Source organism: Rattus norvegicus, chromosome 6 (genome assembly GCF_036323735.1).
Source record: "Rattus norvegicus strain BN/NHsdMcwi chromosome 6, GRCr8, whole genome shotgun sequence".
NCBI lineage: Eukaryota > Metazoa > Chordata > Mammalia > Rodentia > Muridae > Rattus > Rattus norvegicus.
This window is the reverse complement of record NC_086024.1, coordinates 68,707,527-68,734,248: the sequence shown is the minus strand read 5'-3', so window position 1 is coordinate 68,734,248 and position 26,722 is coordinate 68,707,527. Positions and strand designations below refer to the sequence as shown.

General features: G+C 38.7%; 1 long non-coding RNA gene across 1 annotated transcript; it reads left to right on the top strand.

Annotated features, from left to right (window-relative positions):
- Window positions 1-405: 405 nt before the first annotated feature.
- LOC134479378 (uncharacterized) lies at window positions 406-17,785 on the top strand. Its single transcript, XR_010052653.1, has 2 exons — window positions 406-699; window positions 16,443-17,785. It is a non-coding gene; the product is annotated as an uncharacterized LOC134479378 (long non-coding RNA).
- Window positions 17,786-26,722: the final 8,937 nt, after the last annotated feature.

The following is a 26,722-nucleotide window of genomic DNA, read 5'->3' as shown; positions in this document are numbered from 1 at the left end:
TATGGTCTGTGAGTTGTATCGTGGGTATTCCAAGCTTCTTTTTGACTGATATCCACTGATCAGTGAGTGCATACAATGTGTGTTCTTTTGTCAGTGGGTTACCTCACTCAGGATGATATTCTCTAGTTCCATCCATTTGCCTAAGAATTTCATGAAGTCATTGTTTTTGATAGCTGAGTAGTATTCCATTGTGTAGATGTACCACATTTTTTGTATCCATTCTTCTGTTGAAGAACATCTAAGTTCTTCAGCTTCTGTCTATTATAAATAAGGCTGTTATGAACACAGTGGAACATCTGTTCTTGTTAAATGTTGGAACATCTTTTGAGTATATGCCCAGGAGTGGTATAGCTGGGTCCTCAGGTAGAACTATTTCCTGTTTTCTGTAAAACCACCAGACTGATTTCCAGAGTGGTTGTACCAGCTTGCAATCCCACCAGCAGTGGAGGAGTGTTCCTTTTCTTCACATCATGCATATTCCAGAGAGGTGACACCCAAGAATGCTGCTATTGTTACATCATGTGACTATCTTGCCCAAGACAAGGCAATGCCCTAAATCTAACATTTATTACAGTATTTTTAATAAGTAACACTTGATGCTGTGCTTACTACTCAGTTCTTCCAGTTCTTAAATCTTTCAATTAAAGCTAAGTAAGGCTAGATGGCTATGAAATTGATGGAAATCTCCAACTGACAGTGGTGAGTAGGTTGCGGGAATCTCTAGGAGGAGGCATAACCTGGGACAAGGGAGGCACCCAAGAACCAATGGGAGTTATTATAGTTGTGACTCACTTAGGGGATATGGAACCAGAAGAGGCCACCTTCTGTATCCAGACAGGAATGATAGAGACAACAACTTACTCACAAAACTTTCAACCCAAACTGTATCCTGTCTTCAAGAAATGAAGGCATGGAGAAGACGCAGAGACTGAGTGAATGGCCAACTAATCATCCCAAATTGAGACCATCCCATGGGCAAGCGCTAATCCCTAATACTATTAATGATACTCTGTTTTGCTGTGGACAGGAGCGTGTTGTTTTCTAAGAGGCTCCATCTAGCAGCTGACTCAGACAGATATAGACACCGAGGATCAAAAGTGGATAGAGTTTGGGGATTCTTAAAAAGGAACAGGAGGAAGGATTGTGGGTCCTGAAAGGAATAGAAACTCCACAGGAAGACCGATAGTCACCTAACTTGAACCGCTGGAGATCTCAGAATCTGAACCACCATCCAAAGAACATACACAGGCTGACCTAGGCCTCCCAGCTCATATATAGCAGAAGTGCTGTTTAGTCTTCATGTGGGTCCTGAAAAACTAGAGCAGTGGCTATACCAAAAGCTGTTGCCTGTTTGTGTGATATGTTCTTCTAGCTGGGCTGCCTTGTTTGACCTCAGTGGGAAGCCCCTAGCCTTGTAGAGACTGGAAGTACTAGGGTGGTGGGGATACCCAGCATGTTTCCACATGCCCAGAGGAGAAGGGATATGGGGGGAAGGAAGAAACATTGTGGGAGGGGTGAATAGGAGGAGGTAGTGAGTCAGATGTAAAGTGAATAAATTAAGAACATTAAATTTGGAAATAAAACTAAGTCTATTTCTTGTTTATTTGTAAATTGCTTGGATAAGTGAAGGCACTTAGCAGCATATTAATGCTATCCCCTCCCCAAAAAAAAGAAAATTAAAGAAAAGGAAAAATACACATAAAAAATTTCACATCTAAGTCCATGGGCTAGATGACTACAAATATTTTCAACTGAGATAAAAGAACATGTCTGTATAGCTTTGATCTTTAACTTATAGAACTCCTAAAGGAATAGGTATTCATTCTGTTCTCTGTATCTCTATAGTTTCACATAATAGACACTTTAATGGTCACAGTGACTTCATGAGTCCTGTTATGACACTTAAGCCAACAGGGCAGTGGAATTAATTGGAATTTCAACATAATGCCATGCCTTCCAGAATGACACAGATTTTTAGTTATGGATTCTTCCTATCTATCATATGATGACATGGTTAGGTTTTCGTATTGAGGAAGACAGTTGACAGACACAGTTGAGGACTAAGGTAGTCATACTTGCCTTATACAGTTGACAGACACAGTTGAGGACTAAGGTAGTCATACTTGCCTTATACAGTTGACAGACACAGTTGAGGACTAAGGTAGTCATACTTGCCTTATACAGTTGACAGACACAGTTGAGGACTAAGGTAGTCATACTTGCCTTATACAGTTGACAGACACAGTTGAGGACTAAGGTAGTCATACTTGCCTTATGCAAATTTGGCAGAGCCATACATTCCCACCTCATCCTTTTCTTTTTCACTACTTAAAGTTTTCTAATCTCTGCAAGCTTTTGCACACTACTTTCTAACTCATAAAGTACATTTTTAAACTTTTCACTAGATTTTTAACAATTATATATGTGTATAGTGTATTTTATAGAGGTTGGAGAGCAGGCCCTGATATTAGGAGTATTTACTGCTCTTGCACAGACCTGGATTAGAATCCCAGTACATGACAGCTCTGAAAATATGTGTAATTCCAGTCCACTGCAATGTGGACTCTTTCAGTGAGAAGCATTCAGTTGTCATTATTAGTTCCTCATCCAATTGTATCTCCATTAACTGTTATACTATGCCAAAAAAAGCTTCTCTGACAAAGGCCAAAAGTAGCACTAGTCTCTGGGAAGGAAGAAAATGTTTAGGAAGTAGTTTGTCTACATGTCCACTTAGCAAAGTCATCATTACTGCATTCTCTCATGGAGCCTGCTACCTCATCATCATCTATAGTTTCTGAGTAGGTATATGATAGCAGGTGTATGTTCACTCTCATGGAGTATGTCTCAAATAGAAGGAATTGACTGGATGGCCATGAAATATATTGTTTTCTGCTTAAAGATCTAGAGAAGCTGAAAAGATCAGTTTAAACAAAATGATTTTGTAACCCAAACCTTGGAGATGAGACTGAAGCTCTTCATTTCACTAAGAAAGTCTTTCCCCATGTGGACACACTATTTAGTGTTCGAGATTCGTGTGGTTCATTTGAATGAACAAGATTGGAAAATCTTATTCTCAATAAGACAACCAATAGAAGAGTCACTGGTGAGGAGAATGGTGGGATCTGAGGGTGGGAAATGGCTCAGGTCCTATAAGAATGGATTGGCAGAGTCCAAAAGCCCTGCTATGGAATCCTTAAGAGACTATGAGCTCAGAGTCATCTCTTCAGAAAGCTGTGGTCTTTCCAAGTCTTTTTTTTAAATCTTTATTAACTTGAGTATTTCTTATTTACATTTCGGTTGTTATTCCCCTTCCTGGTTTCCGGGCCAACATCCCCCAACCCCTTCCCCTCCCCTTCTCTATGGGTGTTCCCCTCCACATCCTACCCCCATTGCCACCTTCCCCCCAACAATCACGTTCACTGGGGGTTCAGGCTTGACAGGACCAAGGGCTTCCCCTTCCACTGGTGCTCTTACTAGGCTATTCATTGTTACCTATGAGGTCAGAGTCCAGGGTCAGTCCATGTATAGTCTTTGGGTAGTGGCTTAGTCCCTGGAAGCTCAATTTAATAAAGATGGAAAAAATTAAAAAATGATATTAAATCTCAATAAATAAAAAAAACAATATGGTGTATAATAAAAATCTCCACTGAGACATAAAAACAATATCCTTTGAGAGGTAGAAAAAAGCAGATCAGTAAAGAAGGGAAGAAGTAAATATGAGTGAAGAAATCAAAATAAGTTTTGAAAGAATCTCACATTGGAATGGAACCTTGAAAGATGGGAAAGAACTGTTCACCAGGCAGAGAAGTTAGGACTTAGTATTTGAATGAGAAGTAAAGGCTTGCAACAAACAAGGCAGAGGGAGAAACTCTACCCTTTACATGACATCTCCAGAATTTCAACAGTAGAATCTGGAAGAAAGACAGGAAGATGAGGCTTGCTGTTCCTAGAATGTAAAGGCTTTGTGTGCCAAGCTCATCTTAGGAGTGACTGCATCTCCCATTAAAGTCTTTATCCAGCCTCTCCATGACCATGCTCTATCTCATACATAAGTATGCAACTTTAGTACAAATGTCAAGTCCATAGGAAGTTCTTAATAAATTACTGGTAACAGAATTAATGCATAAATGTTGAAGGGAATGTATTTCTTGCAAAAGGAGAAGACTTGAAATACTATCCACAAGACAGATCCTTTCGTCAGTCACCACTCTGCTTATCCCATGATTACCCTAGCCATATGGGCTCTACAGTATAAATGTGATCTTCAGAGTGACACCAAGCATTTTTTTAATGTGGAATGATTGTTATGTAACAAAACAACCATCCCATTATACAATCCATTGCGTGCATTTGGTCTCCCTTTGATTCAATCTCTTCCTGGTGTTTAAGATGGTAAAGGTTACAAGAAAGCATTAAACTCTAAGCAGATTGAGATCATCACATGAAAACTATGTTGTGTCAGCATTGTGCCCACCCTTGCTTGTAAGGCAAAGTTCAGTAATGTAGCTTGCAGCTTCTAGTTGATTAGAACAGCTTCTAGACTAGGATTTCTGCTTTTGTAACATTCATAAGCATACAGATGCTTATTTACACAAAGAAGCAAAATGGCACAAAGTCTCCAGTGAACAAAGTGATTTTAATAAGGACTCTGCTTATATCTCACTTCATTATCCCTCCATCTACTGATTTCTTTGAGATGGTGCATATGTATTGGAATACCTTTATTGAGGCTTCCAGACACTTCCAGAAAGCACAAACACAATCATTAGGAACATCCACAAAAGAACACTTGGGCTCTTCTAGAGTTATTTAATGACTGGCCTGCTTGGCTTTTTGTCAACTTAACGCAAGCTAGAGTTATCTGAGAAGAGAGAAATAGAATTGAAAAAAAAATATCTCCATAGGACTGGACTGTGAGCAAGCCTTTGGGACACTTTCCTAATCAATGATTGGCATGGGAGGGCACAGCACATTTTAAGTAGTACTGTCCCTGAGCAGGTAACCCTAGGATGTAGGAAAAATATGCCTGAGAAAGCCATGACGTGGAAGCTAGTAAACAGAGTTCCTCCACGGTCTTTTGCATCAGTTCTTGTCTCCAGGTTACTTCCTTGAGTTCCTGCCCTGACTTCTCTGAATGATGGAGTACAAGTTATAAAATGAAACGAACCCTTTATTCCTCAAGTTGCTTTGCATATTGAATTTTATCAGAGCAATAGGAAGACTGAATAAGACCACAACAATAATCAGTTTTGATTTGAAATTTAAGTGGATAGCAAACATAGGCTTCTTCATTTTTCCTCAATAAATTCAGGGACAAACCCTTTGAACACTTACAATTCTTGGCCAATAGAAGAAGACTTGGGTCACATACAGAAACTTTTCCTTCAAGCATTACTTACTGACAGAATAAAAGTGGCATGAGCACATTCATTCATTCAACTTCCCTTCTTCATTTCTTGCCTATTGATCATGGTTAACTAGTGTTGAAAATATACAAAATAGTGTCTCAAAGAAAGTGTCTTTCTGTATGCAGGGGTTGAGGATGTATTTTATGGGAGAAAAAGTTAAAAGAAAAATGATGTAGAATATATGGTCAAATAGGAATGAATTAGTTAATCAATGATTCCTGATTTTTAGAAAAGAAATCAGCAAATTCTGAGTTTCATCCTAAACTCAGAATGTCTCCTGTCTACAAAAAGAAATGCCCCCACAATAGATAATGATGTGGCCAGACCTGTGAGGGGACCAGTGCTGTGAAAGTCTTCCTCAGTCTAAGTGTTATAGCTCTGCTCCAGGGTGGGGGACGATTTCTCCACCGCAAGTGTTGGGGCTCTGCTTTGGCAGAGGAATGTTTCCCCCAAACTGTTACAACTCTTAAGGGAAAGGCATTCTGGCAGGAAGGAGCCAAGGAATACCACAGAGTCACACAGTATCACAAAACTTACACAAGAAATACATTAGAAGAAAGAGAGTTAGGAAGATGGCTGCCAGTGCTTGGGCAAGAATCATCAGAGAACTGACCAGAAGATAGGGATTATATGCCGTTTCATGTAGGGCAGAGTTTTCCAAGGTGGAGCCTTCCAGGATGGTGGTTGATAAAATTTCAAGTCTAGATCTTACGGCAAGCCCAAGGGTTGGTAAGATATCAAGTCCTGAACTAGTTTTGTTTTTTATTTATTTACATTTCAAATGTTATCCCCCTTTCCCAGTTTCCCCTTCAGAAACCCACTATCACATTTCCCCTCTTCCTGCTTCTATGAGGGCGCTCCCCCATCCACACACACTCCCTCCTTCCTACCTGCCCAGGCATTCCCTATACTGGGGCATTGAACCTTCACAGGACCAAAGGTCTCCCCATGGATGCCAAAAAAGGCCATCCTCTGCTACAGCTGAAGCCACGGGTTACTCTGTGAATACTCTTTGACTGGTAGTTTAATCCCTGGGACCTCTAGGGCATCTGGTTGGTTGATATTATTTTTCTTATTATGGGTTACAAAACACTTCGTTTCCTTCGGTTCTTTCTCAATTCCTCCATTGGGGACTCTGTCCTTAGCTCCATGGTTGGTTGTGAGCATCTGCTCTGGCAGAGCCTCTCAGGAGACAGCTTTATCAGGATCCTGTCAGCAAGCACTTTTGGCACCTACAATAGTGTCTGGGTTTGGTGTTTGCATATGGGATGGATCCCCAGGTAGTGCAGTCTCTGGACAGCCTTTCCTTTAATCTCTGCTTGATTCTTGGCCCCATTATTTCCTCCCATGAGTATTTTGTTCCCCCTTCTAAGAAGGACTGAAGCATCCACATTTTGGTCTTCCTTCTTCTTGAGCTTCATGCGGTCTGTGAATTCTATCTTGGGTATTCTGAGCTTTGGGCTAATATCCACTTATCAGTGAGTGCATAATATGTATTCTTTTGTGTTTGGGTAATCTCACTCAGGATGATACTTTCTAGTTCCATCCATTTGCCTATGAATTTCATGAATTTATTGTTTTTAATAGCTGAATAGTATTCCATTATGTAAATGTACCACATTTTCTGTATCCATTCCTCCATTGAAGAACACCTGTGTTCTTTCCAGCTTCTGGCTATTATAAATAATGTTGCTATGAACATAGTGGAGCAAATATTCTTGTTATATGTTAGAGCATCTTTTTGGTACATGCTCAGGAATGGTATTGCTGGGTCCTCAGATAATACTATGTCCAATTTTCTGAGGAACCACCAGACTGATTTCCACAGTGGTTGTACCAGCTTGCAATCCCACCAAAAATGGAGGAGTGTTCCTCTTTCACCACATCCTCATCAGCGTCTGCTGTCACCTGAGCCTTTGATCTTAGCCATTAGGACTGGTGTGAGGTTTTGGAACACCAGTCTTAGCCAGAGCAATTAGAAAACAAAAGGAGGTTAAAGGAATACAAATTGGAAGGGAAGAAATCAAAAACATCACTATCAGCAGATGATATGACAGTATATACTTAGGTGATGCCAAAAATTTCACCAGAGAAGTCCTACAGCTGATAAACAACTTCAGCAAAGTGTCTGGGTATAAAATTAACTCAAACAAATCAGTAGCCTTCTTCTACTCAAAAGATAAACAGGCTGAGAAAAAAATTAGGGAAATGACACCCTTCACAATAGTCATAAATAATATAAAATACCTTGGTGTGATTAACAAAACCTTCCAGTCTCTGAGGAAAGAAATTGAAGATGTCAGAATATGAAAAGATTGTGCATGTTCATGGACTGACAGAATTAATATAGTAAAAATGGCTGTCTTGTTGAAAGCAATCTATAGATTCAATGCAATCCCCATCAAAATTCCAACTCAATTCTTCACACAGTTAGAAAGAGAAAATTGCAAATTTATTTGGAATAACAAAAAATCCAGGGTAATGAATGCTATCTTCAATAATAAAAGACCTTCACGGGGTCGGGGGGAAATCACCATCCTTGACCTCAAGCTGTATTACACAGCAATAGTTATAAAAATGATATTGGTACAGAGACAGGCAGGTAGATCAATAGAATAGAAATGAAAACCCAGAAATGAACCTGCATATCCTTGGTCACTTGATCTTTGACAAAGGAGCTAAAAAGAATCCAGTGGAAAAAAAGACATTTTCAACAAATTGTGCTGGTTCAACTATCAGTCAGCATGTAAAAGAATGCAAATTGATCCATTTTTATCTCCTTGTAGAATGATCAAGTCCAAGTAGATCAAGGACCTTCACATAAAACCAGATACACTGAAACTAATAGAAGATAAAGTGGGGAAGAACCTTAAATACATGGCCTAGGGGAAATTTTCCTGACCAGAACACCAATGGCTTATGCTCTCAGATCAAGAATCAACAAATGGAACCTCATAAAATTGTAAAGCACAAGGTAAAGGACACTGTCATTAGAACAATATGGCAACCAACAGATTGGGAAAAGATCTTTACTATCCTATATCTAATAGAGGGCTAATATCCATAATATACAAAGAACTTAAGGATTTAGACTCCAGAGAATCAAACAACCCTGTTAAAATAATATTGGGTACAGAGCTAAACAAAGAATTCTCAACTGAAGAATATGGAATGGCCTAGAAGCACCTAAAGAAATGTTCAACATTCTTAGTCATCAGGTAAATGCAAATCAAAACAACCTTGGGCTTGGAGTTTTTATTCTGTAAGGCAACAGCTGGATCCAGCCATTAGGGTAGTTAGAGTGCTCTGTGGTTGGAGATAGTAGATAGAGGTCCTCAGTAGTGTGACCTGGCCACTCTGTGCTTCTGGGAGTTTACAGCTGTAATACAGTATCATAGGATTCTGGAGTTATTGGTTTTTTGAGATTAATAAATTATTTCAATATCCTTCTGCCCAAGTATTCTTTCTAAAAATAGGAACTATTGCTTAATGAATCTGTAAATGTCAAGAAGGAAAAGTACGTGTTGGTCTCATTCACCTTTATATCCCTAGCCTGAGCAATAAACATTGTCAGTCTTTACTCAAATATACAGTGTGAAAGATTTCTAAAGATTTAGAAGCTAGGGAAGAACTTGGAAGAACAAGGAGAATGTCAGTACATCAAGAGCCATGAAAGAAGCTAGTATCTGAAGAGCAAGTGTTTGTAGAACATGCAAATCAAACTTAAGAAAGCCATGAACTGCAGAAGAGACAGACAAACCAGAAGGAAAGAGAAGTTGTATCCTAACTAGTCTGACATTGGGAATAAAAAGCTAAGATCTTCCCATCTATATTCATTTTGTGGAGTACGCCAAGTAAAGCTCAGAGCAATTTCATAATTCATGAACCTAGGTACTGGCAGTGATGGAATTGGAAACCATATTGTCTAAGATGTCCTCCACTGGTCACTAAGCACCTAAGCACAAGAAAATGTTGAGAGGCCAGCAAGAAGTAATTTGGCACAGTATTTCCTTTCAGAGACTTTGCACATCATAAAGATCTCTCTCTCTCTCTCTCTCTCTCTCTCTCTCTCTCTCTCTCTCTCTCTCTCATCTGCTAACTGTAGTTTAGTTTATGTTTAGAACGGTGTCCACAGGTCATGTCCATAGATAATGAGGTTACAAAACAAGCAATATAGATTATCAAGTGCAATTCTCCAGGGAAAAAATAATCTCAAAATAATTTAGAGAGAAACAGAGCCCTATTGCATTAAAAAGTGGGAATGCAATGGACTACTAGTTTCAGTGGAGGCTGCGTCAGAAAGTTTTCCTCATCCCAGGGAATGGCACTCTGTATGCATGGCCCAAGACGCCTAAAAATGAATGTTATTCTAATAATGCACTGGGTGCATTTTTTTGAGGCGGAACTGGGGAGCATTTCAAGATAGTATAGTCTCTCAGATACTACTAACACTCATAATATTCACCTCTTAATGTCCAGGACTTAGTTGCCTCTTGGTCTCATTCGATAATCCAATAATAATTAATAGTTAAATATAACTTTGGTCTCTTGACTCTCGTTATTTCTTATCCTCAATATTCTCCTACTCAGAAACCTGAAAACAGTGTTTGTTCTCTTCCCTGGGCAGGCGGATGTTGCTCGTTTTTATCTGTCACCTAATAAATAAAAGCCAGATTTGGAGGTGGAACCGTCAAAGTGGAGTTGCTTCATCCTGAGAAAATGTTGGTGTCTGTTTACATCATATATTAATGCAATAATTTTCCAGATCAGTCAGAGTACTTGAGACACAATCAATGATACATATGCCCCCATTGTTCTTAATTAGCTTCTGATTAAAATGTCTTCTTGTGCTCTTCAGGCCTAATTGTCATTGAGACCATAAAAGTACTCTTGCAAAGATTTCAGTATTGAAAGTTAGAGGCAGGGGATCTAGAGTGAAGCACTGTGTCCCCAGGAATTTCTCCTCTCTCTCCTGATTATAATCAGACTCTGACTGCCATCACACACAAATGATAATAGCCAGGTAAGAGAAGCCCTGCAATCAAACTGTGACTGAGACATTTGGAGTCTTCATCAAAAGAGCCCTGCAGAATCAATGTTGACACTCAGCTGTGCTCAGCAATTCCATCCGGAAGTTTCCTCCAGCAGTGAATGGTACTTTATCAATGGTGTTATGTCACCACTGACATGCAAATGTTGCAGGCAAACATTAGGAATTAATGTCCAATACTGTGAATCTCACAACTCTTTCCTGCACATCCATGTTATCTTTGTTCCTCTGTGTGGCATATCTGCTTTTAACCCTAGAATATTCACAAGGGTCAAAACATTTGTAGAAATATAAGAAGTAGGCCAGGCATGATCAGAAAAGAGCCATGGATGGATGTTGATCTTGCCAGCCACATGTTCATAATTACAGAAAATGGGACATTGTTTCAGGGTCAGGTAGCACTAGTACTCCCCTGCCGTAGTGGTGATACGCAGAAGCCCACTGAGTTTGTTTCTCTAGATCTTTTCCAGAGAAAGTGGGCTTTCATAGGAAAACTAACCGTTTTAAACATTAAATGCTAATCATCACAATTTACACAGACATAATTTTAGAACCATTTATCTGTAGGCTCTAACAAGAGTAGGCCAGTAAGAAACTGTATACAGGTCAAAAGGACTGTGGACTCCGCAGCCCAATTGTGTATTTTGATTCTGCAGTGTAGACTTCACAGTTATTTAAGCTCTCTTTGCCTCATTTTCACATGTATGAAAATTGATTTAGCAGCACTTGTCTTATGAGAATATTCTTACATCATGCTTGGTGTATATCAGAACAATTTAAGCTTTAATTAGGATGGTGAGGATACTTTTGATTACAATCATGAGTAACAGAGTTAAAACTTGACCAAATAGAAACTGGAGTAAATATCAACTCAAGAAATTTAAAACTGGAAATCCAATCAACTTTTATTTCCACAGTACTTTATTTTGGAAGACTCAAGTTTGAATCATTTGCAATTGCTATGCAAGGACTGCTTGAAACTGGGTGTAGCATTCTACTAGCATTATAAGAAGAGTGCCCATCAGAAAGCCTAGGTGCAAACATTGTTTTACATTTGAACATATGGTTTAAATGTCATTGCAATGTTCATTTTAGTATACACAAGAGGCTAGGGCATTGACACCTAGTAACCACCTGTTGAAATCTATGACCTTCAAAGCTCTCTATGTAGTTAATGAGAAGACTGAACTAGCATAGACAAAAAAGATGGGCAAGTTTTAAAAGCTCATATTTTTAGTATGTAGAAGGAAAATTGTAAGATACCACTTGCGATAAGGGAACTAGTAGATTGAACTTTGCAGTACACTGATATAAGCCTTTATTCTTTTGCAAAGGAGATTTTCTTTCTCCAGAGGGTGAATAGAAGAGAAGAATTCAATGCTGCTAATGTTCAGAATGGAAACCAAGGCAACGGGAGGAAACAATAAAAAAGAGGGGCAGATTCTATTCTGATGAATACAGATATTATCTTGCTTTGTTGTATGTTTAGAACAGACTTTCTCTAGTTTACGTGTGTGTGTGTGTGTGTGTGTGTGTGTGTGTGTGTGTGTATCTCAGGAACCTATGTCTAAACTACTAAGACATTTTCGTAAATAAAAGAAACTCACAGACAACATCATATTAAGCAATTATCACTAGTGTTGCCTTACTTTTTATGCAGTTTTATGCAAGGCAATCTGAGTGTACACACTGGGTTTTAGATCATAACCGCACATTAATTTTGGAGCTGAGAACACAAAGTGACCAGGTTTAATGTTTAAAATTAATAGTTTTCATATGAAAATCCAGTATTGTGGAACCACTGAAGAAGATCATGAGAGACAGCATCGAGGTAGGTTTCCCCATATCATCATTGCTAATTCTACCTGGTCCTGAAACTTTGTCCCATTTTCTGTAGTTCCCAACATCTGGTTGGCGGATCTATATCCATCCACAGCTCTTTCAAGATCATTCAATGGCCTACTTCCTACAAATTATTCTACCCTTATGAATAGTCAATTTTGCAACTTTAGTTTGCCTATACACTGTCCACACTGCCAGAGATGGACTGAATTTAACACTTGAAAATTGGAGGGAGTGCTTTAAGTGGTGAACAATGGGATTTAAGAACAAAGACTAATCAATGCCATATAATTGTTTACATATATTGTAATTATATTACAATAATTTCTGAAGATATTTGGTAGACATAAAGGCACAGTTCCATGTTTCAGGTATCATGAACTTCTAGTATGGATTTAGATTGCTGTGTGTCACTTCAAAGTGAATTGAGGATGAGTCTTTTGGCTTAAACCTCAAGGGACTTTATAGATTGGCTTAAAGCCTTCTCTACATTTTCTTTATGGAAATTAAGGCAGAAACAGCTCTTCTAGAACAAACGTAGTGGTTCATGAGATATCACACTAGATTTATGGATTCAGAAATTGACATTGGATCATAATTCAGCTTAGAAGAGAAGGAGCAAAAATGTAAAAAAGAAAAAATATCCTTTGTAGTCAAAACAGCAATAAACAGAGAGCTGTGAATCCTTAGCCAAAGTCATGACTGCTTCCTGGTTGTATACATATAAATTGTGCAATTAAAGTAGAGTTCATAATCTGACCACCATTGGTGCTATTTTTCTGATGCATATGTTCTTCTCTATGATTGCTCTTTCCTTCTTTTTCTATTTTCTTCCCGGTCTACACTTTGATGAAACTTTGTTTTTATGCTTGCTGATCCTTTGTCTAAATTATGACTGCCATGGAAAAACCATACCTTATTCATCACTGTACTTCCAATTCCTACACACGCAATGAGCACTGTAGTAGCTTGAAATCCATTTGAGTAACATAAATAATGGATGACCTTTAGTACCTGAAGCCCGTGCAATGATTCCAGGACACTCTGCTCCCATTTATTTCTCTTTAGACTTACACTTCACATTCAGTCATATTCAGGAATGATCACATCCCAGTTTCTTTCATCTCCCTTGTTAAATTATCAGAGTGACAAGAGTGACTATAGAATTTTTGAAAAAAAATACTCATTTTTTTTCTAAAACAAGCACACCTTATAAAATAGTAATTGGTTTTTCAAAGTATATAGCAATCCTTTCAGATAGTCAGGTATGTGGCAGCAGCGTCTTATAAACTTTCTATTCATTGGTTTTCTTAATCCTCTACATGTTCAGAATTATAACTGTTTACTTTCTGGGACTTTTAGGTAACTTGACTTACCTCCTTCATTCTCAGTGTCCCAGCTAAGTCAGTGTTCTGCTGCTTCTGCGTTCTCTCTATTGTTTTCTCTTCCTCATTGCCCTCTGCTATGGCTGTTCTTTTGTTCTCTGCTCTGATGAACTCTGGGAATTTACTCTGGCTCTCTCCCTTTCTCTCTATTTACCATTCATACCTTATCTATCTCCATTCGATGCTCCCTCTACTGTTTACCATATACTTTCCTGCATTTCTCATGTCTGAAATAGCTCTTTGAAGGCAAATACTGACTACAGAGTTACTAAAAGCAAACTTTTTCCAAATTTGATTCTTTTGAACTTTGTCATTTTCATTCATCATTTTCTTTTTAAATTGTGATGGGAACTTTGGTTCAATCACCATTCCACGGCTACTTACCCACCTCTCATTGCTTCGGCTTCTTCTTCCCCACACTATTTATCACAGAAATCATTAACTTTGATCTTAATCTTACTTTTTCTCTGCCATTTTTAGGTATAGTCAGTTCCATCATGATGTACATACTGATACATATAGAACTGATTATATAGATAAAGAGATAGATAGATAGATAGATAGATAGATAGATAGATAGATAGATAGATAGATAGATAGATAGGCAGGCAGGCAAATAGGCAGGCAGGCAGGCAGACAGACAGACAGACAAATAGATAAATAGATATAGATATAGATATAGACATAGACATAGACATAGACATAGACATAGACATAGATTAGATATAGATATAGATATAGATATAGATATAGGTATAGGTATAGGTATAGGTATAGGTATAGATATAGGTATAGGTATAGATATAGATATAGATATAGGTATAGGTATAGGTATAGGTATAGATATAGATATAGATATAGATATAGATATAGATATAGATATAGATATAGATATAGGTGAGATAGACCATGACTCTGCTTCTATATGTGGATTTAGTTTTAGAAGAAACCATCAGGAAATCCTCATGTCCAGTCATTTCTTCACTCCCTTTCTGTTGAGAAAGAGTGAGTAGGGAAATAATGAGAAAAAATAATTTAGTTGCCAGTAAGAAAAATCTAACGCAGTTCAATTTAGGCCAAGAGAGAAAGAAAGAAAGAAAGAAAGAAAGAAAGAAAGAAAGAAAGAAAGAAAGAAAGAAAGAAAGAAAGAAAGAGAGAGAGAAAGAGTGAAAGAAAGAGAGAAAGAAAGAAAAGACATCTGTAATTAAAATTAGGGCCCGAGAGCAGTAACTCGGGGACACCTAATGCAATTAATTGCTCCATATGACTTGTCCATACCTTTCTTTCAGTTCAACTGTATTTTCAGCATTCAATATGTTGATAAGGTTTTCATTACTGGGAGAGCCTAAGATACTCAGCTTAAAAGAGTAAATGTTTATTTTGTTTCATAGTGTTGGGAACTTTCTGTAGATCAGTCACCTTTACTACATTTGAGCCAATGACAATGTTGCATATCAAGGTGACAATGTGTGTCACAGAAAGTCTACTCATCTCTCAACTTGGTATGCTCAGTATGAAAGAGAGGAAGAGAGATTCTTCCTCCTCCCAAATAAGGGTTTCAATATTAAAGTTCTTCACAAATATGCCTTATCAAGATATTTATCCAAGTTATATGATTATTTTTCAAATTAGCACTTTATCATAAAAAAATGAAATTTTAATTGTGTATATTCTTATTTTCTTCCATAAGAAAGGTCTCATGAAAATTCTAGCATTAATGAAAAATAAGCAATAAAAATATTTTATTTTAGTTGCAATTTTAGAGTAACATTTAGATTAGCCAAGTTATGTGGACAAATTGTGCACACAGAAAATTGTCAGCTCTAATTTACACAAAACAAGGGTCACAAAAATGGACCTATATACTGGGTCTTCTACCCAGAATTATTTTGGACATAATACATGGTCTTCATGCTAGTAGGGTGAACCTCAGCCTATGATTTATTCTCAAATTTTTTACAACTGTTCTTTCAATTGAGTTAGTTCTTTTTAGCTTTATGTTTGTTCAAAAAAACTTATTTTTTCTCTACTTACAAACATTAAGATATTACAGATATTGGATACTAATTTGAGCTAGAAATATTCCAGGAAAATAAACAGTAGATAGAAGACATAATTCACAGAATGGGTTGGAATCTTTGAAAACTATATATCTGACAAAGAATTAAATTAACAGTATGTAAAGAACTAAAAATTTAAGCAAAACCACACAAGCAAAAATTTGCAAGTGAATTGAATGGACAATTTTCATAAGAAGACATGTAATATAATGTTTAATGTCTTTCACATCAAGGAAATATAATCAAAACTATAGTGAGATTCCATGTGTATAGTTTTGGTATAAAAATCCTCCATAGTTTTTGTATTTGAAAATTTGATTCAAATTTTGTAGCAGTTGTTGAAGAGAGAATGGAAAATTTGATATCTCTAAGGTGGAAATGGGAGCTCGAGATCTATAATCCAGCCCTACTTTCTGTCCTGTCTGATTCTTCATAATGAAGACATGAGTAAGCATTTTATACTCATGACGCTCTAGGCTTGAGCTACTCCAAGTTTGTTTCCCTACAGTGATGGACTATAACCTGAAAGCATGAGATAAAATAAACCTTTCTCCCCCACAGTTTTTTTCCTTTGTATTTCCTCCCTTTAACACAAAAATAAGAGAAGTTATTAATATTGAAACGATGTACCAGAGGTAGATTCATTGCTATTACTGCTTGTCCATGTTTCTCATAGTCTTTTATAACTGATTCACAGGGGGAACATGGAACCGTTTGAAACTTCATGTAAAGGAAGCTCTGGAATGCTGAGCAGATCTTAATGAAATATTCTGCTGCAAACTTGAAGCAAAACAACCAAAGCAAATCAACAACAGCAGCAGCAACAACAACAACAACAACAAAAAGAACACAGATTGAAGCATGGACAGGGAAGTCTCTGCTCATGAGGTTTCTGATGGCAACATGGACTCTATGAGAAATTACGCTAGAAGCCATTCATGCTTTGTTCGGTCAGATTCTGATTTCATTCATTCTGTGTCTTGAAAATATTCCTGAGACTGGACTAAAATGTAATGGGCTAAGTTATTCAATGGAAGAAATTTCAAAACATTATGATATCCACTATATTTAGTGAGGTTTACAGTGAAAATCTAAAGGAGATAAGAAAGCATGCAAGTTGGTGAAGATATGGTCGTAAAGGGTATATAAAATGGGTTTGGATAAATTAGTAATAAATGTTAACACATTAACATAATCACATAATACACTGGGAGCATAAGAAATGTATCTTCAGGGAAAGACCTACTATGGCAAACTCTAAAATTATATAGTGAATATTCATTTAGAAGGAAGGTTCCTTGAAATGATAAAGCCTTCGAGGCACTCTGCTTGAAAATTGCTTTCAAGGGAAGTACGTTTCCAGTATGAGCCATTAAGGCGTATGGAGGCTGTTCCCATTGTTGTTTACGGGAGCCAGGCCACATCTCTAACTGGTAGCAGAACAAGGATTTGCTCATGTGGTGCTCACTGTGCAAGCATACAAGATAGAAGACAAAAAAAAAAAATACAAGATATGTCATGAAGCTTTGTACCAAGGTTATAGAAAGCTTTTGAGTGCAGGCAATGGATGGCAGAGCCAAATTCCCTGAAGAAGATCCTGAGAAGTCACTGTATAAATCTTTGTAGAATATTCGACACCTCAAGATGTTGGAACTGTTTGACACCTTGCTTATTTGGTAAGGAAAGTAGCGGGCTTTGAGTGGAGCTGTCTCAACTGAAAGTCCAGATGATGTCACCAACAGCACGTCTGGATGAACGGGACTACCAGCCCCTTGAAGCACAGATGATTTCATAATGACCCCAGACATAAAATGTGGAGTTGCAGAATTTTGTTTGGGGTTCACAAGATTTCATTCAGTCTCACTTTATTCTGATCTTTTCGGCTTCTACCTCACTTTTTGGTTTTGAGTGGTAATGTTTCCTCTATAACATTGAATGTTTGATATATGCACTTTGTGTTGTTATTATTATTATTAATTTTTAATTCCCTTTAAAATTAAAATGTTTTCTGTACAATAAATTCCAATTGCAATCTCCCTATCCTTAGACCCACTCTTAGATCCTTTCCACTTTCACACTTACTCAAATAAATAACCTTTCCTTCTCTCTCTCATTAGAATATACTTAGGCATCTAAAGCAACAACAACAACAACCACAAGAACAAGAACAGAACAAAACAAGCAGACAAAAAATGAGCCAAAGTGGGGTTGGGGATTTAGCTCAGTGGTAGAGCACTTGCCTAGCAAGCATAAGGCCCTGGGTTCGGTCCCCAGCTCCAAAAAAAAAAAAAAAAAGAAAAAAGGAAAAAAAATGAGCCAAAGAAAAAATATACATAGATGCTGTGACACACACACATTCACACACAAATTAAGCTCATGAAACAAAGACAGGAAAGATAATATTTAAGCAAATGTGACTCAAAATCCTTTAAACCTACCACTGAGATTGAGTTTGTTTTCTGTTATCTATCTACGGCTTTACTGCTGGCCATGAGGTCTGCCCTTAAGTGTGGTTTGCAAACCCAGTGAGACTGTTGTAAAACATTAATTTTTCCTTTGTGAGATGATATCAGTTGGACATGGCATTTGGGCTAGTGGTGGAGGCCATTCCTCCTCCCCTCTCACTCCAGGAACTCCATGTGGCTTAACTCTGTCAGGACTTATGTGTTGCAGCCACAGTCTCCTTGAGTATATGTGTGTCCACTCCTTTTGTATCTAGAAAGTCTTGTTTCTTTCACGTCTTTCGTCCCCACTGGTTCTTACAGTCTTTCTGGCTCCTCTTCTGCTGGGTTCTTTGAGCCCTGAGGGGATACATTTAAAGGCTATTTCCTATTTAGAGTTGAGTGGTCCAAGGTCTCTGATTCTCTGTAATATTATCCAGTTATGAATCTCTACTAATTTCCATCTACTGCAGGAAGAAGCTTCTCTGGTGAGCAGTGAGTAAGCCAGTTATCTATGAGTATAGCAGAACATCGTTAGAAGTCATTTTATTGCTACATTTCCTTAGAACAGTAGTATTTAGTTTTCCCTAGGTCTATGACTTAGCTAGAGTGGTTTGTCCACTCTGTCAGTGTCAGGCATGGATTTTATCTCATGGACTGGGGTTTAATTCCAGTTATAAAGTAGTTGAGTACTCCTTCAACACTTATGACACTATTATACCAACATATCTTTACAAGCTGCATGGCACCATTGTAGATTGAAGTTTTGTAGCTCAGTTTGTGGCTACCTTTCTCCCTTGATAATGTGCAGAATACCTTCCATTACCATAAACTCAAGGTCTGTAGTAGCTTATGAAGTGTCTAGTAGTTACAAAGTCTCCAGATAAGCAATAGGTAGACTGCTCAATGAGGTGTGGAGGCATTGTCTTCACCAAATGATCCCTACCATCAGTTTGTAGAGAGTAACCAATAGGTTGAGAAATAGACTGCGGGTGTGTGTGTGGGGAGGGGGGGTTCTATGGGGTCACTTTAACCAACATCCCAATTAGATGTAGCCCGCTTCTGGAACTGGAGGTTTCATTTTGTGACAAGAGATGGTTAGTTGATACTTTGTCTTCCCTATTTATTGGTGGTTCAAATTATAGTTCTTTCATATAAGCTTCTTCTGTATTAGGATTCCATATGACCCTAGGGCTGTTAGCTTTTGCTATCCATTCCTGTATCTGTTTCCTTCTTTTTCTCCTTAAAAGTATCTTGCCCATGAAAACATCCCTGGCCTAGGCTCCTGCTAGGACCATGTATATACAGCTAGCTGCGCACAGCTGGCTCTACCTCTCACTGGCTATGGCAGGCTGAATAACTGTCCCATCTCTCACTGTATGCAACACTAACGAAAGTGGCCACCTAAGGCAAGGAAGCTGGCCATGAGGTCCTGAGTGTACGAGAGTGACTCTGCTCACTGGCCACAGCACGCATGAGAGTAGGACCCACAGCTTGCTTTTGCAACACAGGAGAGCTGGCCCTGATGGCAAAGGCACTAGTGGCATAGCCCAAAGGGTGTGAGAGTTGGAGAGATGTTTCTACTGCATTCCAACTGCAGCACTAGACAAGCCAACCAGGGCAGATGCAGGAGATGCAGTCCCCCAAGACCAGATCCAGGACTTTGAATTTGTCCACTCTAAAATCTACCTAACCAAAAATTGCTAGAGCATGTGAAAGGGCTGGTCCTACAGATACAAAGCTGCAGGATTTTGACAACACAGGGCAATGACAGGATAATTTGGAGAAGTCCGAGCCAGAATCCAAGATCGATGGGATGGTGTGACAGAAGCCAGAGGCCTCAACCAGACCAATGACTCATTGCAGTGAACATTTGCAAGTTAAGATTTGTAGACAAAACAGTATACCATGTGGCACACTGTGTTGCTGTAGCTTCCATAACAAGATGTTTTCTATGATCTGTTTTGTTTTTCTTATTCCTTATTTTTTTTATTTTTATTTTTTTATTAACTTGAGTATTTCTTATATACATTTCGAGTGTTATTCCCTTTCCCAGTATCCGGGCAAACATCCCCCTCCCCCCTCCCCTTCCTTATGGGTGTTCCCCTCCCAACCCTCCCCCCATTGCCGCCCTCCCCCCACCAGTCTAGTTCACTGGGGGTTCAGTCTTAGCAGGACCCAGGGCTTCCCCTTCCACTGGTGCTCTTACTAGGATATGCATTGCTACCTATGAGGTCAGAGTCCAGGGTCAGTCCATGGATAGTCTTTAGGTAGTGGCTTAGTCCCTGGAAGCTCTGGTTGCTTGGCATTGTTGTACATATGGGGTCTCAAGCCCCTTCAAGCTCTTCCAGTTCTTTCTCTGATTCCTTCAACGGGGGTCATATTCTCAGTTCAGTGGTTTGCTGCTGGCATTCGCCTCTGTATTTGCTGTATTCTGGCTGTGTCTCTCAGGAGCGATCTACATCCGGCTCCTGTCGGTCTGCACTTCTTTGCTTCATCCATCTTGTCTAATTGGGTGGCTGTATATGTATGGGCCACATGTGGGGCAGGCTCTGAATGGGTGTTCCTTCAGTCTCTGTTTTAATCTTTGCCTCTCTCTTCCGTGCCAAGGGTATTCTTGTTCCCCTTTTAAAGAAGGAGTGAAGCATTCACATTTTGATCATCCGTCTTGAGTTTCATTTGTTCTAGGCATCTAGGGTAATTCAAGCATTTGGGCTAATAGCTACTTATCAATGAGTGCATACCATGTATGTCTTTCTGTGATTGGGTTAGCTCACTCAGGATGATATTTTCCAGTTCCAACCATTTGCCTACGAATTTCATAAAGTCGTTGTTTTTGATAGCTGAGTAATATTCCATTGTGTAGATGTACCACATTTTCTGTATCCATTCCTCTGTTGAAGGGCATCTGGGTTCTTTCCAGCTTCTGGCTATTATAAAGAAGGCTGCAATGAACATAGTGGAGCACGTGTCTTTTTTATATGTTGGGGCATCTTTTGGGTATATGCCCAAGAGAGGTATAGCTGGATCCTCAGGCAGTTCAATGTCCAATTTTCTGAGGATCCTCCAGACTGATTTCCAGAATGGTTGTACCAGTATGCAATCCCACCAACAATGGAGGAGTGTTCCTCTTTCTCTGCATCCTTGCCAGCATCTGTTGTCCCCTGAGTTTTTGATCTTAGCCATTCTCACTGGTGTGAGGTGAAATCTCAGGGTTGTTTTGATTTGCATTTCCCTTATGACTAAAGATGTTGAACATTTCTTTAGGTGTTTCTCAGCCATTCGGCATTCCTCAGCTGTGAATTCTTTGTTTAGCTCTGAACCCCATTTTTTAATAGGGTTATTTGTTTCCCTGCAGTCTAACTTCTTGAGTTCTTTGTATATTTTGGATATAAGGCCTCTATCTGTTGTAGGATTGGTAAAGATCTTTTCCCAATCTGTTGGTTGCCGTTTTGTCCTAACCACAGTGTCCTTTGCCTTACAGAAGCTTTGCAGTTTTATGAGATCCCATTTGTCCATTCTTGATCTTAGAGCGTAAGCCATTGGTGTTTTGTTTAGGAAATTTTTTCCAGTGCCCATGTGTTCCAGATGCTTCCCTGATCCATTATATAAACAAACTGAAAGAACAAAACCACATGATCATTTCATTAGACGCTGAGAAAGCATTTGACAAAATTCAACACCCCTTCATGATAAAAGTCCTGGAAAGAATAGGAATTCAAGGCCCATACCTGAACATAGTAAAAGCCATATACAGCAAACCAGTTGCTAACGTTATACTAAATGGAGAGAAACTTGAAGCAATCCCACAAAATCAGGGACTAGACAAGGCTGCCCACTCTCTCCCTACTTATTCAATATAGTTCTTGAAGTTCTAGCCAGAGCAATCAGACAACAAAAGGAGGTCAAGTGGATACAGATCGGAAAAGAAGAAGTCAAAATATCACTATTTGCAGATGATATGATAGTATATTTAAGTGATCCCAAAAGTTCCACCAGAGAACTACTAAAGCTGATAAACAACTTCAGCAAAGTGGCTGGGTACAAAATTAACTCAAATAAATCAGTTGCCTTCCTCTATACAAAAGAGAAAGAAGCCGAGAAAGAAATTAGGGAAACGACACCCTTCATAATAGACCCAAAGAATATAAAGTACCTTGGAGTGACTTTAACAAAGCAAGTAAAAGATCTGTACTATAAGAACTTCAAGACACTGAAGAAGGAAATTGAAGAATACCTCAGAAGATGGAAAGATCTCCCATGCTCATGGATTGGCAGGATTAATATAGTAATAATGGCCATTTTACCAAAAGCAATCTACAGATTCAATGCAATCCCCATCAAAATACCAATCCAATTCTTCAAAGAGTTAGACAGAACAATTTGCAAATTCATCTGGAATAACAAAAAACCCAGGATAGCTAAAGCTATCCTCAACAATAAAAGGACTTCAGGGGGAATCACTATCCCTGAACTCAAGCAGTATTACAGAGCAATAGTGATAAAAACTGCATGGTATTGGTACAGAGACAGGCAGATAGACCAATGGAATAGAATTGAAGACCCAGAAATGAACCCACACACCTATGGTCACTTGATTTTTGACAAAGGAGCCAAAACCATCCAATGGAAAAAAGATAGCATCTTCAGCAAATGGTGCTGGTTCAACTGGAGGTCAACATGTAGAAGAATGCAGATCGATCCATGCTTATCACCCTGTACAAAGCTTAAGTCCAAGTGGATCAAGGACCTCCACATCAAACCAGACACACTCAAACTAATATTCCTTATTTTTTATTTATTCATTCATTTTATTTCGGAGGAGGTCATGGGGCAAAGTGTGAATATTAACGGATGAATGAGAATACAAGTGGAATTTGAGAGCGTGATATGAAACACAATAAAGAATCAATAAAAAGTAAAAAAAAAGACAATTATCTTACATCTCAGAAGATACTTTGATCTTTTGAACAATGTTGAGACTGTAAGACTGTGGGGACTTTGAAGTTGGACTGAATGCATTTTCATTGGGAGATGGCAATGAGTCTTTGGAGTCCAGGAATGGAATTATCCGATCTGGATAGCAAACGTTCCCTACATATTCCTGTGTTTGAACACTTGTTCCCTAGCTACTGGCCCTGTTTTGTGGCCCTGTGAAAGAAGTAGATCATTTGTGTCCTATTTTTCTTCTGAGTTTGCAGATACATGGGCAAGCATCCTCATCTTAAACTGCCATGGCTGTGTAGCATTTCTGCTGCCATGCTTCCCAGCCCCCACCATGGTCCCTTGCATTTAACCTCTCTATCCCCTCAGGAACTTACTTATTTCACTAAGTTGTCCTCAAGAATGGCATCTTCATTACAAGTGTTGTGAGATGGGAGGAATTGACAATTGCTGCATTGCCCAATAGACTGGAGGGACTGGAGGGAGTTGGATTAGTGATTCCTTAACCCGAAAGAGTCTAGCCCTGGGGCCCAACAATTCCTAAGTAGGCACCTGTACAGCCTATCTAGAATCACGAAGCCATGCCCATATGGAGAGCATCTGGGGGAGTCATAGGGCCAGAAGCACTGTTCCCAGCACCACACTCTCAATCTGCAACTTGCTGTCACTCTCTGTGAAGACTTGGTGCAGCCACATGGACGATCTGCAATGTGGACCAGCTCTAACATCAATGGTGTGCCTCAAGAGTAACTCTTTCCCGCATGCATGAGAGCTGGCTGAAGATTCCACTTGTGAAACTCTCTTCCCTGAATGGTGATTTTCTAGCCCACAAGTTTCCATGGTAGTTGAAGAAATGTTTTCCATTTTCCTTGGTGGTTTGTTCAAATCAACCACATGGCCTGCAGTCCCATGAGGTGTCTCAACTTTCTAATAATTTTCCAGATACACCCACCTTCTCTTTCTCTCCATTGGCATCTGGGCTGATGATCTCTAATTCGGTTTTGTCATTACTCCACAAACAGATATTTAGGTTGGCAATGTTTCTCACAAAGGCAAAACCTGCAGCACGGAGGCATTCACATTTCATAATCAAATTCTGCATCTCCCTCCTTTTTCCCCTTCATTGACAGATAATGTTATTTCTGAGTGTCTTGTGGCCCACAGAAGACCCCACCACATTTGGCCATTTCCAAGGTCTCCAATCAGATCTTCAGTTATGGACTTCTTCCTTCTCTCTTGACCCTTCCAAAGGTTGAATCTGATGCACTTCTTCTAGAACATTTACATTTCCCTCTTGGTTCTCATTATCTTATTCCTATAGGTTTCAACTCTTTGGATCCCAGGTAGAGTTTTTTAGCACCATTCTAACTTGCACTACTCTCACTTCCTTGTGTCTTGCTGTAAATGGTATTTTTAAATGACATTTAATAACTCTATTAGTTATAAATATGACCTGGATAGTCTCACGATATTTGAGGCAAATCATATAGTTTTTTTAAATATTAGCTATAGCACAAATACTGGGTGAATTATCCCTCATGTAGTTTTCTATATGCTAGACTGTTAATTCCTCAGTTATAGTCCACAAGTACTTGCTGTTTGAGTCTTGCCTGGGTTATTTTGGCTCCATCAGTTTTTAGTCAGGGAACATATTACTCGGCCACATACTCCTGGTTTATCATATCTAATGGAGACCTGCATTTCCCCCCTTCTCTCTCCTGCTGTCTCCTTCCTTCTCCTTACCTGTGACCCATAGCCTTGTAAAGGATCCCTCTCATGCCTCTACTCTCCCAAGTGATTGACTGTATCCAAATTTATTTAATCAGTTGAAGAATAAGATGAGCAAATTTTACATAGCATGTTTTGATATTCGTGAGGATCGACTTATCAGGACAGGCAGATTATGAGGCCAGTATTTATCATTTGAATACATAGCAGCACCAGACTAACTCCTAACATCTTGACATCAGTAAGATATGGCAATCCACCACCTCTATCTCAAACTTCCTTTTATATACTCCCTTTTTCAAACCAGAGGCAAATTCGGGGCCTGAAAACCACACGTCAAAATCCCCACATACCTATAACAAAGGCAATGCAACACATGCCATTGCCTTTTTCAGATCCTAGCTCATAATGCTGATTTCAGGAACTGTACTACACCCTTTATTTAATCCATTAGTTGTTGGGAAGGCATTCTGTACCCATAAAATAGACCTCATTCATCAATGATGCAGGCTATCCTGTAACAAAGTCTAAATGAAATTCTTACCTAAATGGGATATTTCCATTCAGAGTAGATTGTTACATAACACCCCATCTAATCTTAGAATCATAGAATAAAATTTGAAGACTTTACCTAGGCTTACATGTTGCATACATTTTTACCATATAAAATATTAGTTTTAGGAAGCTTTTGGAAGCATCCAGACAGACTGGACTAATGCTGGATTAACATGGTAGGTGGAGTCTGCTACTTTTGTGTTCAGTGCCTTCCACACGATTAAAATGCTTAGTGCTAAGCCCCTGCCACTATATAAAAGTGTGGAACCCATTGGAAGGTCTCAGGTTGGAGTAGATCCCAGTCTTGTCCCTTTTGTCTTTTGCACTCCTTAGATGGTACAACTTAGTCTACTCTACCATGTGCTTTCTGCTACTGTGCTACCTCTTCCATGGCCCAAAGCAACAAGAAATGCTGGTTATAAGCAGAATTATCAAAACCATGGACAGAATAAAAGAACAACAAAATATTTTCCTCATTTTTATTTTCAGTTTCTTTCTTACAGTACTGGAAAGCTGTTTAAGATATCATCAAGCCTGCAAAAATGGGCTGTAAAGTCCTGCCATCCATTTATTCTCCCCTCCTACACTATTTCAGATATCCTTGCTCTCCTCCTGCCGTCCAGCCTGGGGGTTATTCTGACTGAGCCCATGTTCTTACATCCAAGAAGCATGTCCTTGGACCTGAGGTGAGAAACAAAATCATTGAAGACAAGTCTATCTGACCACACAAATCACAGGAAGCATTCATCTCTCCCCACTCTTTACAATATCTAAAGGATTAAATATTATTCTAGAGGTCTGGATGATACACATATAAATCCAAGATCCTGGTCTAACAATCTTTTGTCATAGAAATGTTGAAGGGAGAGAAAAATCTAGAATAATAGATTGTGAGTTACTGTATTTGTCTGAGACTAGTTGTAATAGAAACTTCAGTGAGTCAAACAATCAAATAGCTAGACGGCTGTTTCCATCCTACTCTCAAAGAGAAATCTTTTTTGGGTGATTCAATTGAAAGCAATTTTCTATGTAAGACACAAAAAACACAGTTGGGAAATAATAATAAAAGGTTACAGAATCAGAAATAACTTTTCTATCCATCTAAAAACATAAAAGCTGGCAAAACCCAAAGCTTGGAACAGGCCAACATAGACCCTAATTCAGGAATTGAATTTGCCTGAGCTTACCACTGCAGCGTTCTTGGTTCGTTTTTGTTTTTGTTTTTTTCTTTTTTTTTTTGTTTTTGTTTTCTAATTGGATATTCAAGGTCAGTTGTTACAGCGTCAGTAATTGCTGATGCATCTTGCCA